The 19,379-nt window shown below is 38.7% G+C and overlaps 1 protein-coding gene across 3 annotated transcripts in view; it reads right to left on the reverse strand.

Moving 5' to 3' along the window:
* SCRG1 (stimulator of chondrogenesis 1) overlaps positions 1-14,133 on the reverse strand; it is a 105,792-nt gene extending 91,659 nt beyond the window's left edge. Inside the window, exons 1-3 of one of the 3 annotated variants that reach the window (XM_056802917.1) lie at positions 12,487-13,858; positions 12,338-12,400; positions 9,590-9,674 (exon numbers count right to left, since the gene is read on the reverse strand). The gene's annotated coding sequence lies outside the window, so the exon portion shown is untranslated. Of the gene's footprint in view, positions 1-9,589; positions 9,675-12,337; positions 12,401-12,486; positions 13,859-13,909 lie in introns of those variants that run through there. The other 2 variants (XM_056802920.1, XM_056802918.1) reach the window with 2 other exon arrangements.
* Positions 14,134-19,379: the final 5,246 nt, after the last annotated feature.

A 19,379-nucleotide genomic window follows, 5' to 3' on the forward strand; every position in this document is an offset into this window, starting at 1 on the left:
CACAGGAGAATAAAAGTTCTTAACCTTATCCCTAAACCTAAATTCTCTTAATACAATCCTAATGGCTAACTTATCTAGGCTAAATAAGTTAATTTCCCCCCAAACAGAACCTCACAACTGAGTCCAGTAAATGAGCCAAGATTCCAGAGGTAATGTCCAAAGTAGGTCCAACAGAGAAGGGATGGTTCTTCTTTGGTCTTCTGTACAGCTGCCAGCAGCCACTAAAAGCAGTTTTTCTCCTCTCAAGCTGGTATCTCACAAAAGGGCCAGAAATCTTGTAGAAAGGTGGAAATCCCAGCTACCTCCCAACTTCCCCCAGAAGTCTGGTTTTTTTTTTCAGTTGGGACCTTAGAATCTTGACCCAGGCTCCCATGTGATTCTCTGTCACATGTCCCTGTCAATCAAATGCAGTTCATTTTGCAGAATCATTTTGCAATCTTTTTTTTTTTTGCTTACTACAAGCCTCTCATGACTGCAAGGAATGGGTTTGTTTGCAGTTATCCTAAAATGGGCTCTTATAATTTGGGGGATTTTGGTACTTCTTAGAATCGGTATCAGTTGGTATACTACTATTTTTAAAAGGTTTTTACCTGGTGAAAAAATCATGTACACTCACACTATGGATCTTGGTCAAATTAAGAGGCATATAAATCTCTGTGTTGTGCCCCTGCTTGACTAACACATTGTCACATGGAATGTGGACTATGAACATATGTTTTTTTAAATTATTTTTTCTCCTTATATTCACAATAGAATATTTGATTTTTTCTTTCTTTTTTCCTATCTTTGATAGTACTTGCAGTACATGAAATCAGTATTAATGTTTTTGACTTGAAGGATAAAGTTTACAGTATAAGTTTACAGTATCTATTAGCTCTAGAAACTATGCACACCCCAAAAGCTTTAGACTATGGAAACTTGCTATAAATTGATAAATGTTATGGGACTTTGCTTAATGATTGTGTCTGACTCCAGGTGAAGGGAACAAAAGAGCCAATATACAGTGCCAAGTAGCATGAGGTGAAAAAAGGACCAAACCAATCTAGGGAGAATTGTTGAACTTCTATTCCAATATGAAAGGACTTGAACCTAGTGTGAAAATAGAGATTGTGGTGTTTAACATATGTTAAGATATAGGACTCCTTGTACCACACTCCTTGTGCAATATTCTGTCAAGTACCTCAGTTTGGCTATCATCCTAGCTCCCCCTATCCCTGACAGTGAAGGTTAAATCAGACCAGGGAATGATTTTTCCCATTTGCTGCTAAAACCTAATCCCTTCTCTCTTATAGTTTGGCAATTTTCTGTAATCCTGGCTGCAAATGGGTAAAGTGCTGTTTTGCTCCTATTGTCCTACAGGCTTGTGGGACATGTCACTTTAATTGGTTCTTGATACTGATTCAAGAACCTGTTACAGGCTTATTTTTTACTCAGAATTTTATACATGTAAGATTTTTATTTTTTATCATTTCTGTACTTATTATTTTTATACAAAAATTAAATTTTGCTCTTTTATTCGGGATTTTTTTTGGGGGGGGTTGTTTTTCTTTTGACAATTGTTTCATATACCTCATAACTCAGTCATGTATCCCGGTGTGATTCTGGTGTTGGTCAACACCATTCTTGGGGTGGGGGGGTGTAAATATCTTAAAATCCAAGACTGAAAAAAATTTTTGGAGAAATTTCAGGAAAAGAAACTTGCCAACATCCCAAATCAAGAAAGGAGATCCTTTTGGAGAAGGTGCTGTAAACATGCCTGAAGAAGCCACACACTGCCTCAAAAGATCCAGAATGAACTTTTGGGTGCCATTGATTGAACTGAAGGAGGTTTAACATACTTATTCTGAATGTAAACTCTTATGCCAAAGGGGACTGCCCCCAATTGGCATTTTGTCAATGTGTCTATCAATCAGTTTTTGTTTTTTTCCTCTTATATTTCCCTCTTATCTCTAACTATTGTAACTTCCTCTTAGGAAGTGCAATATTGTATGTGCCTTTAGCTAGAAGATATTTAGAGATATAAGATAGTTATGTTTAAATGATCCATTGGGGAGACTGGTCTCCCAAAGGGTCACAGGGGGTTTTATGTTGAGGGAAGTTCATCTCCTCCCCCTCTAGGGTTGCTGACCTATTCGCCACCATTCTTTACATACTAGAGTTATGTCCATGAATGTCTGTGAATGTCCTGCATGTGAATATAAGGAAGTGAGTGGAGCATACCTGGGCCTTTTTGCATGAACACTGGGCTGGAGAGACAGGTGAGGGAGAGTAAAGATGCTGGTAGAATAGAGACATATGGTCTGAGAACTTAGAGTAAGAAAGAGATTTAACTCCATGCTTGCCTACCTTTTCTATTAGTAAAGTTTCTGAAAAATAATAACTGGTAGATATATTAATTTTAATTATAACAGGTCATACAGCTTACCTCTTGAAGTCAGATAGGATCTAAGGTTTTCCTGACTTTAAACCCAGTTATCCACTGAACCATCTAACTGCCTTGCTTTAAAAGCTTAAAATTACCCCAAGACTTTTGGAATACCCTGCACATGTATATAATAGCTAAATGATATTCTTAAACATTTATAAAGCATTTTAAGATTTGCAAGATGTTTTCCTGCATTATATATATCTATATATATCGATATATATCTGATCTTCACAAAAACCTGTAAAGGAAGGTGTTACAGAGGTTGGGCTAATTACTCCCACTACTTTGGTCAGCTAGCTTCAGGGCAATAGTCTTTTGCCAATTCAATATACCAGGAGGCCATTTTTAGTGAGTCATCCCCCCTTTTCACCACTTGATGACCTTCCATTTTCACTAGATTTATCTTCTTTGTATATATTTTTGCATGTGATATCTCATTCTCCCACCCTCGTTGGAATGTGGGCTCTTGGAAGACAGAGACAGGATGTTTCTGCTTTTCTTGCATCCCCAGTACTTAGCTCTGTGCCTGGCACATGGTAAGTATTTAATAAGATTGTGCCAACTAACTGATTCCTCCCAGTATATACTGGGATTCATCAGTATAGGAGAGTCTCTGTTCTTAGAACACACAAACATAACCGGGGTCTTTGGACTGAAATCCGAATGGGAAGGCTTCAAGGGAAGTGTACTGACTCAGGCAACCAGTGGAGGGATAATGTTAATGAATACAGGACGCTGGTTCTCGAGACCTCATGAATGCTATAATAGTAACTCTCAATTAGGTTGATAACTGAGGCATCAAGGTAGCCCAGCAGAAAGAATACCACCTGTCTTGGAGCCAGGAAGACCTGAGTTCAAATCTGGCCTTAAACACTTGTTAGCTGGGTAACTGTAAATAAATCATTTAACCTCTGTTTGCTTCTGTTTTCTTATTCATAAAATTAGAATAATTTTAGCACCTGCCTCCCAGAGTTGTTGTGAGGATCAAATGAAGTCATATCGTAAAAGTATTAGCACAGTGCTTGGCACAAAGTAAGTGCTATATAAGTGTTAGCTATCATTATTATAATTATAAACTTAGGCTGATTTATAATTTGTATTTAATGGATTACATTTATAGTAATGCATTTAATTTTAATGGTTTAATTTATGATATAGATAGTTTTTTGGGGGGAGGTGAAAGAGTAATAGAAGGCAATAACTACCAAACCATTTGATTTCAAGACCTCTTTATACTCTTATTATTATTGAGAAGTCCCCTCAAGAGCTTTTGTTTATGTAGATTACGGCTATCAATATTTGACATATTAGAAATTAAAATATCTTAGGTTTATGTAAAATATAATTTTGACTCATGACACCTGGAAAGGGTCTTAAGGATCTCCATGGGTCCTTGGACTATGATTTGAGAACTGTTGATACAGAAAATTTCCAATGATGAAATTCTTATATATGTATTAGCTGTAGGAATCTAATTATTCATTCATCATGAAATGCAGACTAGCTGATTGGCTTTTAAATAAAATAAGACAATTTGCAGATCCCTGAAACTTCCCTTGGTTAGAGAGTAGATTAGCATAAACCTTGTCCAAGTAAAGGTTAAAAAAAGATGGTGTGGATTAAGGAAAGGGTCAAAAAATGCAGAAACTCTTCCCCCCTCCTCTCCCACCATCCCTGCCCATCCTAAATGATATCAGAGTAGCTTTATGATTTTCTGCTTTGCTCCTGTGTTGTACTGAGTGGTCATGAAGGCTTCCTAATAATATAATGCAATTCAACAAACACTTATTAAGGGCATACTAGTTACAGGAGACTTATGAGTAGGGAAACAAGATGACAAATTGCTCAAAATACAGGGAAATTGGATCTTTTATTGAATAAGAAAGATAAAAATTGGAACCAGGAGATGGAGAGCAATAGTTGTCTTTATTTAACCTTTCAGTTAATTTGCGTGCATGCCAATCAGAAAGGATCTTGGAAGTGAGGCTCAAATTGGTACCCTACTTGCCACAGAAATCACCAGAAGGGATTTTTGAATGGAGTTTTCAGAATTGGTTTTGGGGGCATTGATTCAGAATAGGAGTTAAATTTTAGGACACTAAGTTAGATAGTTGTATGCCAACATAGATGTCAAATCAGCACTAGACAAGAAGCATTAAAAGAATTGGCTTACTCTTAGCCTAGTGTAATAGAGGTTCCTTCACTAGAATAATTAAGGTAAAGGGAAGTGCTGGAATGATTACACTAAGAAATAAGGTTAGAGGAGAAACTGAGATTCTCACTCTTCCCACCACCCACTTCCTGTCTATTTCTGTTGATCTTAACAGCTCTTCAGAAATGGTAAGTTAACAGTCACTTTCAATAGATTAATTTCACAATATAATGCTGTCAAAAGGGGACTTATTTTAAAGGAAGAAAGTTAGGGAGCTGGAATAGGGTAAAGGGAATTTCTGGTTTCCCTAATCTACTGTAAAGTTCAACATAAGGAAGTAAAGTAGATTTGTCTTTGAGGGGATATTGTCAATAACTTGAAAGGAATTTCGGAGCTATGTCCCAATCCTTTCCAATGTTAAGTTATTAGTCAGGAATTCAGAGTAGTGGTCTGCTGGCTCCTCTCTCACAATTCATGAGAGCAGGAGTGACATTTCATAAGTTGGCTTTTTTTTTTTAACCCCTTACCTTCCATCTTGGAGTCAATACTGTGTATTGGCTCCAAGGCAGAAGAGTGGTAAGGGCTAGGCAATAGGGGTCAAGTGACTTGCCCAGGGTCACACAGCTGGAAAGTTTCTGAGGCCAGATTTGAACCTAGGACCTCCCATCTCTAGGCCTGGCTCTCAATCCACTGAGCCACCCAGCTGCCCCCATAAGTTGGCTTTTTTAACTGTCTCCCTGACCGAATTCTTCTCTGGAATCTTCCCTTCTCTTGATTGACAGTCCTTCAAGCTTCCATTCCTTACATCTGCTTGCAAGTCTCTCTGTTGTAGTAACCAGTTTCTCACACTAGAAACATTCTTCTTGCTTTTATGAGCTCTTCTTGACTAGGGGTTTGGTCAGGGCTTTGGTCTCCCCTTTAAAGGGAGAGGCTTATTGGGTAGGAGCAGAGGATTAGCAGATAACCAAAAACTAAAGCCAAATGTTAAGAGAATAGCTAACTATGAGACCAGTAGAGATACTAAATTGAGACAAGCACAATAGCATGTCTTCATCCTCTCCCAAATTCACCTTCTTCCTCATTTTTGTCAGAGTACAGGCTATTAGAGAACCAAAAGACACCATACTTGGAGATGATGTTCTCCCAACAAGATCAGGAAGCACAGCTCCCCCTAGAATTCAAAGACTGGGACAAAGCCTTGGCTGCTCAACCCTAGTTTCAGATCTGTGAATAGTAAGAACAATTCATATTTACAAAGTGCTTTTCAAAGTATTTCCCTCATAACAAAACTGGAGTACAGGGAATGTTTCACGTTTGTCTTCTCAGTGGCTACTATAATCCCTGACATATAATAGGAGTTCCCTACATTCTTGTTGATTGACTAAAGCCCTACAACCCTGCCAAGGACTGTCATTTTCATACATAAACAAAAAAGGAGAGGGAAGAAATGCTCCTACTTTCTTGGCAGCTGACAGAGAGAGAGAGAGAGAGAGAGAGAGAGAGAGAGAGAGAGAGAGAGAGAGAGAGACAGAGACAGAGACAGAGACAGAGACAGAGAGACAGAGAGAGAGACAGAGAGAGAGAGAGAGACAGAGAGAGAGACAGAGAGACAGAGAGACAGAGAGAGAGAGAGAGAGACAGAGAGAGACAGAGAGAGACAGAGAGAGAGAGAGAGAGAGAGAGACAGAGAGACAGAGAGACAGAGAGAGAGAGACAGACAGAGAGAGACAGACAGAGAGAGAGAGACAGAACATAAAATCAAGGGCTAAATTTCCAAAGCCCTGTCTATTACTTCTAGCCAAATCAGGTCACATATTCTAAATCAGTTGAGCCCCTCAGGTCCATCTATGTCTATCGAAATTGAAAATTTTGCCAGCTGGAAGTCAATTTGTGACCAGTAGAGTTTGATCTTCACCAAATGCCTGGACACCTGCTTTCCTCAGGCCACTTGACAAAGATCATCAGAGACCACATTTCTAAGTCAAGATTGGTTCACTCCATTCAACAATGGGAAGTTGCCCCCCTAAGACTTTGACCAATTGGGGAACATTCTTGTACTGGCAGCTAGGTGAGGGAAGGAGGAATTATTCTACTGCCTCCTGTCCATTCAAACATCTAGAAGGTATTAGTAGACAACCAGGATGTTACCAAGAATGGGAGGAGCTCACAAGGCAGCTCTAATAAGGTGTCAGCTAGTAAGGATGACATTTCAATGGGAAACAGAGAGATGACTCATATGCACGTACACCTTCTTCTGTTTTTGAAAGGTCAAGAAGACAAAGATTCCTCCTCGAAGCACTATATGGCACACCTTTACCTTAAAAACGTGAAGATAATTCAAATAAATTTTGTTTTGAGGTGACTGGAGAGACTCTTTGTGAATGATATAAAGCCATAGTTGGGAATGTCTTCCTTAATGTAACATTGTCTCAGGTTACCAGACATACTTGGAAGATCTGTGAGTCTGACTATTTCCATCTGCAGGATTACAATTGCCAAGACTACAAATCCCCAATTGTCAGTGTTAAAAAAGTGGAAGGCATCTGTGTGCATAGGTTGGATTTGAGAGAGTAGGAATGAGGTGTGAAGGAAGAGTCTTATAAAAAGTGAATTTTAAAAAATAAATTCAGCAGAGTTGAGTTTTTAAGCCCTAAATCCATGCTTTAGATGCTAATCTTCAAAATGGAATACAGACTTATGATTTTTAGAACTGGGACCAGGATTTAGTCCCACTCCTCTTCTTCCCTAGTTTAAATTAGACAGGGGATTCTGGAAGTCAATTTGCTCCCAGATTCACTAAACTATATATACTCTTTGGTTCAGTAATCGCATTACTATGTCCCCAAGAGGTCAAGGAGGAAAAGTTCTTGTATGTATAAATCTATTTAGACGGTGGCAAAGAATTAGAAATTAAGATATGCCCTTTAATTGGGGAAGGTAATGTAAATGCAATGGAATATTATTGTGCCACACACAAGAACGGACAAAAGAAATGGTTTCAGAACAGCCTGGAAAGTCTTTTATTAACTGATGCAGAGTGAAGTGAATAGAATTAAAATAAATTATACAAGCACAATAATGTTGTAGGACAATTTGAAATTTGAGAGGAGTTAAGAATTCTGATCATTGCAATGGCCAACCCTGGTTCTTCCAGAGGACCAATCAAAGGTAAAGAATTCTCATCACCTACTCACTGCCAGAGTAGTGAAGGACTCAGGGTGCAGAACAAGATATATGTTTTTGGAAACAGCCAATGTGGATATTTGTTTTTCTTGACTATATGTAGAAACATTACAAAGGTTTTGTTTTTGTTTTTTCCTAATTTGGGAGTGGGGAATGGGGAGAAAGGAGGGCACTAGGAAAGAGTTGCAAAAAAAAAAAAAAAGACTTGTACCTAAAAATATTTAAAAAGAAAAATAGGGGTTCATAGCAGAGTTCCCCAGTTTCAAGTAAAATCTTCTTGGTTAGACGTATATATAAAAGTGTCCATTTTAGATGACTTGCTAAATTTGAAAAAATTTGAATGGGAAAAAGCCTTTTACAACTTGAAAAAATAAAATAGAGCTGGATATTCTGCAGCAAGGACAATCTGTCCCACTAGGAAGGGATTAGGAAGTGCTGTCTGGTGGATTCAGTGTGCAACACAATGTAAATTTTCTCTGAGAGACTAGTCTTAAGAGACCCTTTTGTTTATCCTCTGCCACTAATATTTTTATAGCCTTTTATGGTTAAAAGTGCTTTGTGTGTGTGATTTGATTTGATCCCTCAACATGGTAAGGTAGTTAGTATAAGGATGATTATTCCTATTTTATAGGTGAGGAAATGGCAGCAGAGAGATCAAGTGGTCCCATGATTATTAAGTCACAGTGACAGGACATGAACCTAGGATTTCTCATTCCAAGTCCACCCCACCATGCCGACCTTCTGCTGCCTCTACTATTTTTTGAACGCTTTGCTTTCCATCTTAGAATAGGTACTATCAGTTCCAAGGAAGAAAAGTGATATAGGATGGGCAATTGGGGTTAAGTGACTTACCCAGGCTCACACAGCTAGGGAGTATCTGAGGTCAAACTGAGTCCAGGACCTCCTGTCACCAAGACTGGCTCTCTAGCTACTAAGCCACCTCACTGCTCCTTATTACCACTACTATTGCTGCTACTGCTGCTACAACTACTTACAATCATAATGATAACAACAACTGGCATTTGAGAGTACTTTATGGTCTGAAAAGTATTTTCTTTATAATAAGACTATGAGGTAGCGAGTGCAAGAATTACTATTATCATTTAATAGCTGAAGAAACAGGATCAGAGAGGCTAATTTGTCCAAATTTAAAGAAGTTTAGAACTGGAAGGGATATTAGAGATCATCTAGTTTGATCTCTTCATTTTACAGATGAGAAAATGGGGGATCAGAGTGGATAGGTGATCTGCCAGATCACACACAGTGCCAGAGACAGGATTGGAATCCAGGTTTTTAGCTTTTGAGCAAAGGGCAGTGGGGTGGATACAGTGCCAGGCCTGGAGTCAGGAAGACTCATCTTCCTGTGTTCAGAAATCAGGTCTCATTCACTTAGTAGTTGTGTGACAGTGAGAAATCACTTATCCCTGCGTGCCTCAGTTTCCTCATCTATACAACAACATAAATGAATGGCAGAGCCATAATACAAAACCAGATTTAGTATTGCATAATATAAATAAATATTATTATACATAAAATTTCATAATATAAATAAAAAATACATAATACAAAATCTTAACTCTCATGTAAGCTATTTACCCCCCCCAAATCATGCTCCTATAGTATTCTTAAGAATATAGCTTCCTAAAGAGCTGCATTATATTGCAATACACATGATTATTTACATACATGTATAGATACATACATACATGCACACACATGTATATAAACACAAATATGATTCAAGAGTGGCACCAGAAGAATAGTGACGAAGCAAGCATGGCTGGCCTGGACATGGCCTCAAAACGCATGTTCTAGAAGGAACTCACCAATTAGAAGAGAGGACCACAACGCTGAAGGAATGTTTCAAGGCGAGAGAGATGCATCTTATAGAATGAGAAGTCTTCTGAGGAACTGTGGAAGAGATGATGGTTATTCACGCCACTCAGTATCAAAAGGAGGTTTGGGAAAATCTCACGCTCTTTATGGTTCTTGGGAAGAGGATCGTCTTACTGTGCCATTTCTTCCTTTAGTCCAAGAAGTATGGTTGGTGTGGACTTATTCAATCATAATATGTCTTGAGCCCACACAGAACGGGGCTCAAGAGCTAGAGATGTATAATGCATAGGCGAGCAGAATAGGTCTATGGATATCTGTAAACTTAGATTATGCCGTTTTAAAACAGCTTTGAAATCAATATTATTCACACTAGTTTATTAAAAACATTTTTTTTGTTACTTAAAAATTTCCAGCTATCTCCCTGCCTTCCTTCCACACAAGAGAAAGCCTCATTTGGTAAAAAGAGAAATGTTTGCAGAAAACTATGTCTTACTTATTTCTGTTTATCAGTTCTTTCTCTGGAGCAGGTTATTTATCAAACAGTATTTCTGTTGTATTTAATGTTCTCTCGGTTATGTTCATTTCACTCTTCATAATTTCATGTAGGTCTATCTATGTTTCCTTTTATCATTTTAGCCAATCTGATAGGTATGAGATATCTCGGAGTTGTTTTGATTTGCATTTCTCTAATCAATAATGATTTAGAGCATTTTTCATATGATTATATATAGCTTTGATTTCTTCATCCAAAAACTATCCTTTCATATCTTTTGACCATTTATCAATTTGGGAATGGCTCATAGCCTTATGTATTTGACAAAATTATCTAAAAATTTTAGATATAAAATGTTTTTTCAAGAAAATATGTATAAAATTCCCCCCCCCCCAATTTTCTATTTTCTGCTTTCTTTCTAATCTTGGCTACATTCGTCTTATTTGTACAATCCTTTTTTAATTTAATGTAATCAAAATGATCCATTTTATGTCTCAAATGCTTTCTATTTCTTGTTTATTCATAAATTCTTCTATCCGTAAATATGATTGAGAAATAAGTTCCCTGTTTTTCTAATAATTTGTTATGATATATATCCATTTATGTCTAGGTCATATATTCATTTTTATTTTATCTTGGTATTAGATATTGGTCTATATCTAGTTTCTGCTAGACTGCTTTCCAGTTTTCACAACAATTTTTATCAAATAGTAAATTCTCAACCTCAAAAGCTTAGATTTTAACTTTTAAAGAAATTAATTTTTAAAAACATAAAGGAAGAAGGTCCAACTGACAAATTTTAAACTCTATTATAAAGCAGTAATTATCAAAACTATCTGATACTGGCTGAAAAATGGAAAACTAGATCAGCAGAACCAAACAGACAGATAATAGTTGATAGACAAATGGTAGTCAAAGATTATAGTGGGAGCAGCTGAGTAACTCAGTGGCTTGAGAGCCAGGCCTAGAAAGGGGAGGTCCTAGGTTCAAATCTGGTCTCAGATACTTCCTAGCTGTGTGACCCTGGGCAAGTCACTTGACCCCCAATTGTCTAGCCCTTACCACTCTTCTGTCTGGGAGCCAATACACAGTATTGACGCCAAGATGGAAGGTAAGGGTTAAAAAAAAAGATTATAGTAATTTTGTATTTGGCTTATTAATTTTTATTAGTTTATTTTGTCCCAAGTCAACACAATATGATAGATAGAGAGGGAGTCTGAGAATCAGGTACATCCTTATTCCAAGTCCTGCCTCTGACACATATTGGCTGAATGACTACAGAAAAGACACTTAAACTCTCAGTTGCTTACAGTGTCTCTCCAAAACTAGAAAATGGAAAACACTTGCTGATTTTCTTGCTAGTGGGATTTCCTCAAAAGGAGTTCCCTCTAGCAATGAAATTGCACATCTAGACCAAAAGCAAAGCAAACCAAAAATCTCTACAAGATAATACCGGAGAAAGGCCAAATAATTGTGTCTTATTTCCCAAAGATGCCTTTTTGTCATGCATATAAATCTGCATTGATCCCAAGGATCAGTGTCACTCTTTCCCATTTGTACCCAAGTACAATGAATGAGTTTCATCAGATTGGCTTTCTTTGGAAGCCTGGGGGAGCCTGGGCTTTTGGGGTTGTGGTACAGCAGCAGAAGAAGCCATGTCGTTGGAGATGAAGAAGCAGGCAAACCAGACTGGAAGAGGGGAAGTGTAGACGAGGGGAGCAGTTGATGACAATATGGAAACAATCCAAGTGGGCCACTTTGAGACAGATGGGTTTGGAAAAGTACAAGAACTGTAGGTTTGAGCTCTAGTCACATCCAATACTAATCTTCGTTGGAAGTCATTTTCTCATTAAAGAGAAGAGTCAGCACATAAGCACTGACTGACTATTTGTTTATTTTGGCCAAAACAGCAGCAGGTGGATATCTATTGTTCAGGCATTTTAAGTCATGTCTGATTCTTCACGTCCATTTAGCATTTTTTTGGCAAAGTCCTGGAGTGGTTTGCCATTTCTTTCTCCAGCTCATTTTTACAGATGGGGAAATTGAGTCAAACAGGGTTAAGCGCCTTGCCCAGGGTCCCAGAGCTAATTAGAGTCTGAGGCCAAACTCAGGAAGATGAGTCTTGCTGATTCTATGTGCCATCTACCCACCTATCCTGTATATGTATTAGAGCCCTTCCATCCCAGGCACTGCCACACCATCTTACTCCCGGTGGCTCAAAACAATGAGATTGTTAATGACTTACCTTGGTGTGCCTTTGGCTGCTTAGATTCTGAGGTGGTGTAGAAACATACCAGCATACCTAGAACTGTAGTAAGGAGCCCGTCAAATAAGTGGAAATCTAAAGGGCATCCTCTAGATTTGAGTGGCTTTGGGTTTCGGTTTAAACCCTACCTGTGATCTCAGGCCAACCATCTCGCTGCTCCGTGACTCAGTTTCTTCATTTGTAAAGTGAGAAGATTGACTTAAAATCTCAGGAGTTCTGGGGTCCATGAACTCGTATGTGCTTGGGTTTTTAAGGTCGCGAGGACTGTATTTCAAGGTTATTGGTTTCCTCGGTAATCCTGGGCATTTTATTTTATTCATTTACAAATATGATTCGGAGAAAGACTCCATCGCTTTCACCAGATCCCCAAAGAGGTCTGTCCATAACAGAAGTTTAAGAATCCCTGTAAGCTTGAAGAAGGAAATGAAATATGGGCCAAGCTGTCCTGAGGTGAAAAACAAAGGCCCGCGGGCTTAAACACTTTAGCAGGGGTCCCCCCAAGCCAACGTTCCAACCTACGTGGCTCTAGGAGGAACTAAGGGGCCGAGATTTTGGATGTTTTCTTAAATCGCTGCTCCCTCCACCCCCGCCATACTGGCCCTTGGCAACGAGAAAGGTGAAAAGCTAATTGTTTTCTAATTGATCCAATCGGCCAATCGCCCTACAGAGTCTGGTTTGGGAAATGTGGCGGGACCATTTAGGGAAGCCCTGGATTCGATCAGGAAATTCACCAGGCACGTGTGGCTTTGGAAGACCAGAATCTGTTGACACAAAAACTCCTCAGCCCGTTGGCCGGTTGCACCACACTCTCCTAATGTGCTCTGGCCCCTCCTCCCCACCTTTGTTATTTCCACATTCCAGAGGAATCCATCACGAAGGGCTGAGTTATGTGCTGCTCTCGACGGATGCTTGTACCACCCACAATGCTCGGGGCCAGCCTGGGCTTCTGGAGCTCACAGTGCCTATTGTGGAGTCGCTCTTTCCCCGGCTCTGTCACTCCAGCGCCGTACCTCCGGCCAAGAGGGCAGGGAAATGACTCCCCCTGGAGCAATTCATCACCGTAATAAATATGCTGGCTTTTACTAGGTCCCATCAAAGTTCACCAACACGCTAAGGCAAAACAATCGGACCTTTTATATTCATTTAATCTTTACATAAACATATACACCATCTAGCCAGGTGTGGGGACAATCTGTATGTGTTTGTGAGCCGCCTTGTGCGCGCGCACATTCAGTTATGGCGATATATAGATCTCCCCACACACATGCATGGGGGGGGGGGAGGGGCTGGGTGAGAAAGACACTTCCGTGCCGGCTGGGACCTCTGACTTCACAGGCTTCCCAGAGGTGGCCATTCCTTCCTCGCTGTTTGCCTTTCCATTCATTGCTTTAGCCCAGATTTTTCCCCCTGATCTCCCTGCTGTGGAGATTTTAATAGCTAGTTGCTTTACTCGGGCTCAACTCCCCAAAGGCTTTGTCGGGCTAGTTAGCAGGACCAGCCGGCTCAAACCCTCTCTTTGATTCCTCTTTGCCTCCCCATTTCCCCTCTCACCAGCGAGTCCACCGGAAACATTTATTGGTGGCGCGCTGCAAAGTATGCAGCCTCCGGGATCTAGGAGATGTGGGTTTAGATCTCACTTCTGCTGTCACGTGCCTTCAGGACCTTGGGCATGCCACTTCTGGGCTTCAGTTTTCCTATCTGTGAAGAAGGGAAAGGAGAGACAGGACTAGGCGATCTTGGAAGGCCCTTCCAACTCTTAATCCATCATCCTCAACTGCTAAAATGAGGCTAAGATTCCCCTGCAAGGAATCCAGTAGGAGGTGAGAGTCTTTGAATGAGCATCGACTCTTTGGTTCTCCACTACTTACTGCTTGTGTGACCTCAGACAAATTAATTTTTTGGCCTCAGTTTACTCATCTGTAAAATGAAGGCGGTGACCCCCCTTTTGATAGCGAGGTGAAGAATGAGACAATTTTTGACCTTTGTTTTACTTGACTTTTTATAACTTGTAGATCACACAGAGTAAAATGCCCTTTTATTAGATATCTTATGGCAAAGTAGGAGTTGGCGCCACATTTGGAATTGTAGTGATCTGCCCAATTTACCACCCCTAGAGCAGGTATAGAAGCTATAGAAGGCCATGAACACAGTCACAATTATATTATTTCCTTTTTTTAAAAAGTCAAAGATATTTTATTTTCCCAGTTACTTATAATACTTTTCAACATACATTTTAAAAAAATGATAAGATCTAAATCATCTTCTTAGCTAGCTTCTCTTCCCATACTCAGAGATGGTAAGCAATTTGATACAGGCCATACATGTATTATCATGCAAAATACCCTTCCATATTGTTGTAAAAGTATATACTCATACAAAACCCAATCCCCCAAGTAAAACCTTAAATACTGATGTGAAAGATAGTATGCTTTGATCCACATCTATCTGATTCCAATAGTTCTTTCTCTAGAGGTTTTTTTTTTTTTAATGGTAGAGAGAAGGAAGAATTGAAATTACTTATTTGAAAAAAATAAATGATGTAGTTGGACTTGATTCTCTTCAGAGTCGATCCCAGATGGAAATACATAACCCTGCGATCTCTGATCCTCATACTGTTATACAATTTGTGCTAACAAGGCAGGTATAGTGATCTTTAAGTTGTACTGGTATATATGCAGGTGTATTTATTTAAAGAAAGTGAGGCTAGGAGCAACTTCTGGGTAAATATGACGGCAGTCTAGACACAGGACTCTTCAACTCCTCACCACTTACTGATACAGATTACCTTAAAAAGCCAAAAAACCCCAAATTCATATGAATGAAGGGACTCTACAGTAGGGCACAGCATTGAAGATATGTAGGATTTGGGCATTTCCACACCATGAGGGGGTGAAAAAGCTTCCACCAAAACGTGAGCTGATCTACCCTCCCCCAACCCACCTATGGAGCTAGAGTCAGAGCCAGCTTATGCTCGAATCAGTGAGTGAGCGAGGGGCATCTCTGGAGTGAGTGAGGGGCACCACTGGGTCCTTGGCAGCTGACTGAGACCACTGAGGACCTATCCCTGAGAGCAGCTAGACTTGAGGCCCCAGAAGTCTGAGGAGCACAGACTTTGCAAGCCAGCAGTGAGATAGCACAGAGAGGGGCAGCAAATAGCAGAGGCTGCGCGACTCGAGAGCTGGCCTCAGTCAAAATCCTTGCTCATTAACTCCATACATAAAAAGCCTGCCTATCTCACTCAGATTTCTAACTGGAAAGGGAAGGAAAAGCCACTACAGTAATGGCAAATAGTGCCCAGAAACAATAACTTCTCAACACCAAGAAAAACAAGAAGAAAGGGTTGACCCTGGATAATTGTTACAGAGGAAAAACACAGACTACAGAGGAAATAGAAGAGGAAATACAAATAAATGCCCCCAAACCTTCCAAAAAATGGAAACTGTCCACAAGCTCTTGAAGAATTTAAATTGGAGCTTATGAAAAAGATGGAAGCCTTCTGGCAAGAAAAGTGACAAGAACTCCCAATTGGAGAAACAGCTGGAAGCCACAAAAAGCAGGATATACCAAACCAAAAAGGAAAACCAGTCCTTAAAGACCAGAATTAGGCAATTGGAAGCCTATGATCTTGCAAAACAGCAAGAATTAATAAAGCAAAGTCAAAAGACTGACAAAATAGAAGACAACATAAAATATCTCACTGAAAAGATGACAGATCAGGAAAACAGAACAAGAAGAGACAATTTGAGAATTATTGGTCTACCTGAAAACCCAGAAATAAACAGAAATCTTGACATCATACTACAAGAAATTATCCAAGAAAACTGCCCTGATGTTCTTGAACAAGGGGGCAAAATAAACATTGAAAGAGTTCATAGAACACCCTCTACACTAAATTCTCAAAAGACAATTCCCAGGAATGTAATTGCCAAATTCAAGAGCTTCCAAGCTAAGGACAAAATTTTACAAGAAGCCAAAAAGAGACAATTCAGATATCAAGGAGCACCAGTCAGGATTACACAAGATCTGGCATCTTCCACACTAAAGGACCACAAGGCAAGGGAATTGGGTCTTCAAACAAGGATCACCTATCCATCAAAACTGACTATATACTTCCAGAGAAAAGTATGGGCATTCAACAAAATAGAAGATTTCCAAGTATTTGTAAAGAAAAGACCAGAACTAAGTAGAAAGTTTGATATCCAAACACAAAGATCAAGAGAAACATGAAAACATAACTAATAAAGAGGGAAAGGGGTGAAATGGTTTTTTTATTCAAACTTTCTTTTTAAAGGCTTCAATAAGATCAAATTATTTATGTTAGTATATGGGGAACATGTTATTTGTAACTCTCAAAAATTATATTCACTATTATAGTAATTAGAGGAATCATTCACAGGAAGAGATTAGGGTAATAAGTGCTACAAGATGATATGCAAAAAAAAAAAAAAAGAAAAAGGGAGGGGGAAATCAAAGATGGGATCAAGAGATACTTGAAGAAATAAAATAAACAGGATAATCTTTATCACACAAATATATACATGGGAAGTGGAGGGGAAGAATACTCTTATAAGAAGGAGAGAGAGTACTAATAGGTAATACTTAAACCTTACTCTCAGTGAAATCAATTCTGAGAGGGAAGAGCATTGTATGCACCAAATGGTAGCACATCCAAATTTCTAAAGAAGAAACTAGTGGAGTTGAAGGAGGAAATAGATAGTAAAACTATACTAGTGGGAGACCTGAACTTAGCACTATCAAATTTAGATAAATCAAATTAAAAATAAATAAGAAAGAGGTAAGAGATGTGAAAGAAATTTTAGAAAAATCAGAGTTAATAGATATACAGAGAAAAATAAATAGGGACAAAAAGGAATATACCTTCTTTTCAGCAGCACATTGTACATTCACAAAGATTGACCATGTACAAAAAACATGGCAAAGAAATGCAGAAAAGCAGAAATAATAAATGGAACCTTTTCAGATCATAATGCAATAAAATAATAATCAGTAAGGGTACATGGAGAGGCAAATCAAAAATTAATTGGAAATTAAATAATATGATTCTCCAAAATCGCTTAGAGAAGAAATCATAGAAACAATAATTTCATTGAAGAAAATGACAATGATGAGACATCCTTTCAAAATCTATGGGATGCAGCCAAAGCAGTACTTGGGGAAATTTAAATCCTTGAGTTCATACATTAACAAATTAGGGAGGGCAGAGGTCAATGAATTGGACATACAAATCAAAAAACTTGAAAGCGAACAAATCAAAAATCCCCAGATAAATACTAAATTAGAGATCCTAAAAATTAAGGGAGAAATTAATAAAATCAAAAGTAAAAGAACTATTGAACTAATAAATAATACTAGAAGCTGGTATTTTGTAAGAACAAACAAAAAACAAAAGAGACAAAGTACTGGTCAATCTAATAAAAAAAAGGAAAGAAGAAAACCAAATTAACAGTATCATAGATGAAAAGGGAGACCTAACCTCCAATGAAGAGGAAATTAAGGCAATCATTAAAAAGTATTTTGCCCAATTATATGGCAACAAATACAGCAATCTAGGTGATATGGATGAATATTTACAAAAATATAAATTGCCTAAATTAACAGAAAAAGAAATAGAATTCTTAAATAATGCCATATCAGAAAAAGAAATTGAACAAGCCATCAAAGAACTCCCTAAGAAAAAATCACCAGGACCTGATGGATTCACAAGTGAATTCTATCAGACATTCAAAGAACAACTAATCCCAGTATTATACAAACTATTTGACATAATAAGCAAAGGTGGAGGTCTACCATTTCCTTTTATGACACAAATATGGTTCTGATTCCAAAGCCAGGCAGGTCAAAAATAGAGAAAGAAAACTACAGACCAATTTCCTTAGTGAACATAGATGCAAAAATCTTAAATAGGATACTAGCAAAAAGACTCCAGCAAGTCATCACAAGGGTTATTCAATTTGATCACGTAGGATTTATACCAGGAATGCAAGGATGGTTCAATATTAGGAAAACCATTCACATAATTGACCATATCAACAAGCAAACCAACAAAAATCACATGATTATGTCAATAGATGCAGAAAAAGCCTTTGACAAAATACAACACTCATTCCTGTTGAAAACACTAGAAAGTATAGGAATAGAAGGGCCTTTCCCAAAAATAATAAACAGTATCTATCTAAAACCATCAGCAAACATCATCTGCAATGAGGATAAACTAGAAGCCTTCCCAATAAGATCAGGAGTAAAACAAGGATGCCCATTATCACCTTTATTATTTAACATTGTACTAGAAACACTAGAAGTAGCAATTAGAGAAGAAAAAGAAATTGAAGGTATTAAAATTTGTAGCAGTCCACCCCTAGCTATGGGCAAGGGGAACAGTTGGTATGTGCAGATTGCCTTAAAAGAGAGCATGCTCAGTCTTGAGCATGCTCAGTATTGCTCATGGCTGGGAAGGCCTCTGACCTTTGACCCCAGCTTCTCCCAGGTTAGGCGGGAAAACAGGTTTCTTTGTTCTCGCCTGGTTAAGAGAAACCACACCGATACCTTGTCATTAACCAATGAGGATCATCCCTATGTACTATGTATCAGAGGGTATAAGTAGCCCAGCAAGCTCCGCCTCTCTCTCCTTCTCTTTCAGGCTAGCTGATGGCTGTCCTTGCAGGAGCTTGGCCAGAGGCCAATCTTTAATCTTTCTCTATTCATCTCTCTGACCTGTGTGGTACTAAATATGGATCTCTGGACTGGTAAAAGCCTTCGGAATGGTCCTTTGATCAGAGCTTAGCTGTGGCTCATTGATGATTAATAAAGACTAATTCTGACCACCTCATATCTCTAATTTGACTCCGTCATCCCCCTCGTGGTATCTAAAACTTCTATCCTGTCTCTATCTTCCTACCTTGAAGCTCCTCTCCCCTCTGAGAGAGCTACAAAATTGGCAATGAGGAGACCAAGCTATCACTCTTTGCGGATGATATGATGGTCTACTTAAAGAATCCTAGAG

This window comes from Monodelphis domestica, chromosome 6 (genome assembly GCF_027887165.1).
Source record: "Monodelphis domestica isolate mMonDom1 chromosome 6, mMonDom1.pri, whole genome shotgun sequence".
In the NCBI taxonomy this organism is placed as follows: domain Eukaryota; kingdom Metazoa; phylum Chordata; class Mammalia; order Didelphimorphia; family Didelphidae; genus Monodelphis; species Monodelphis domestica.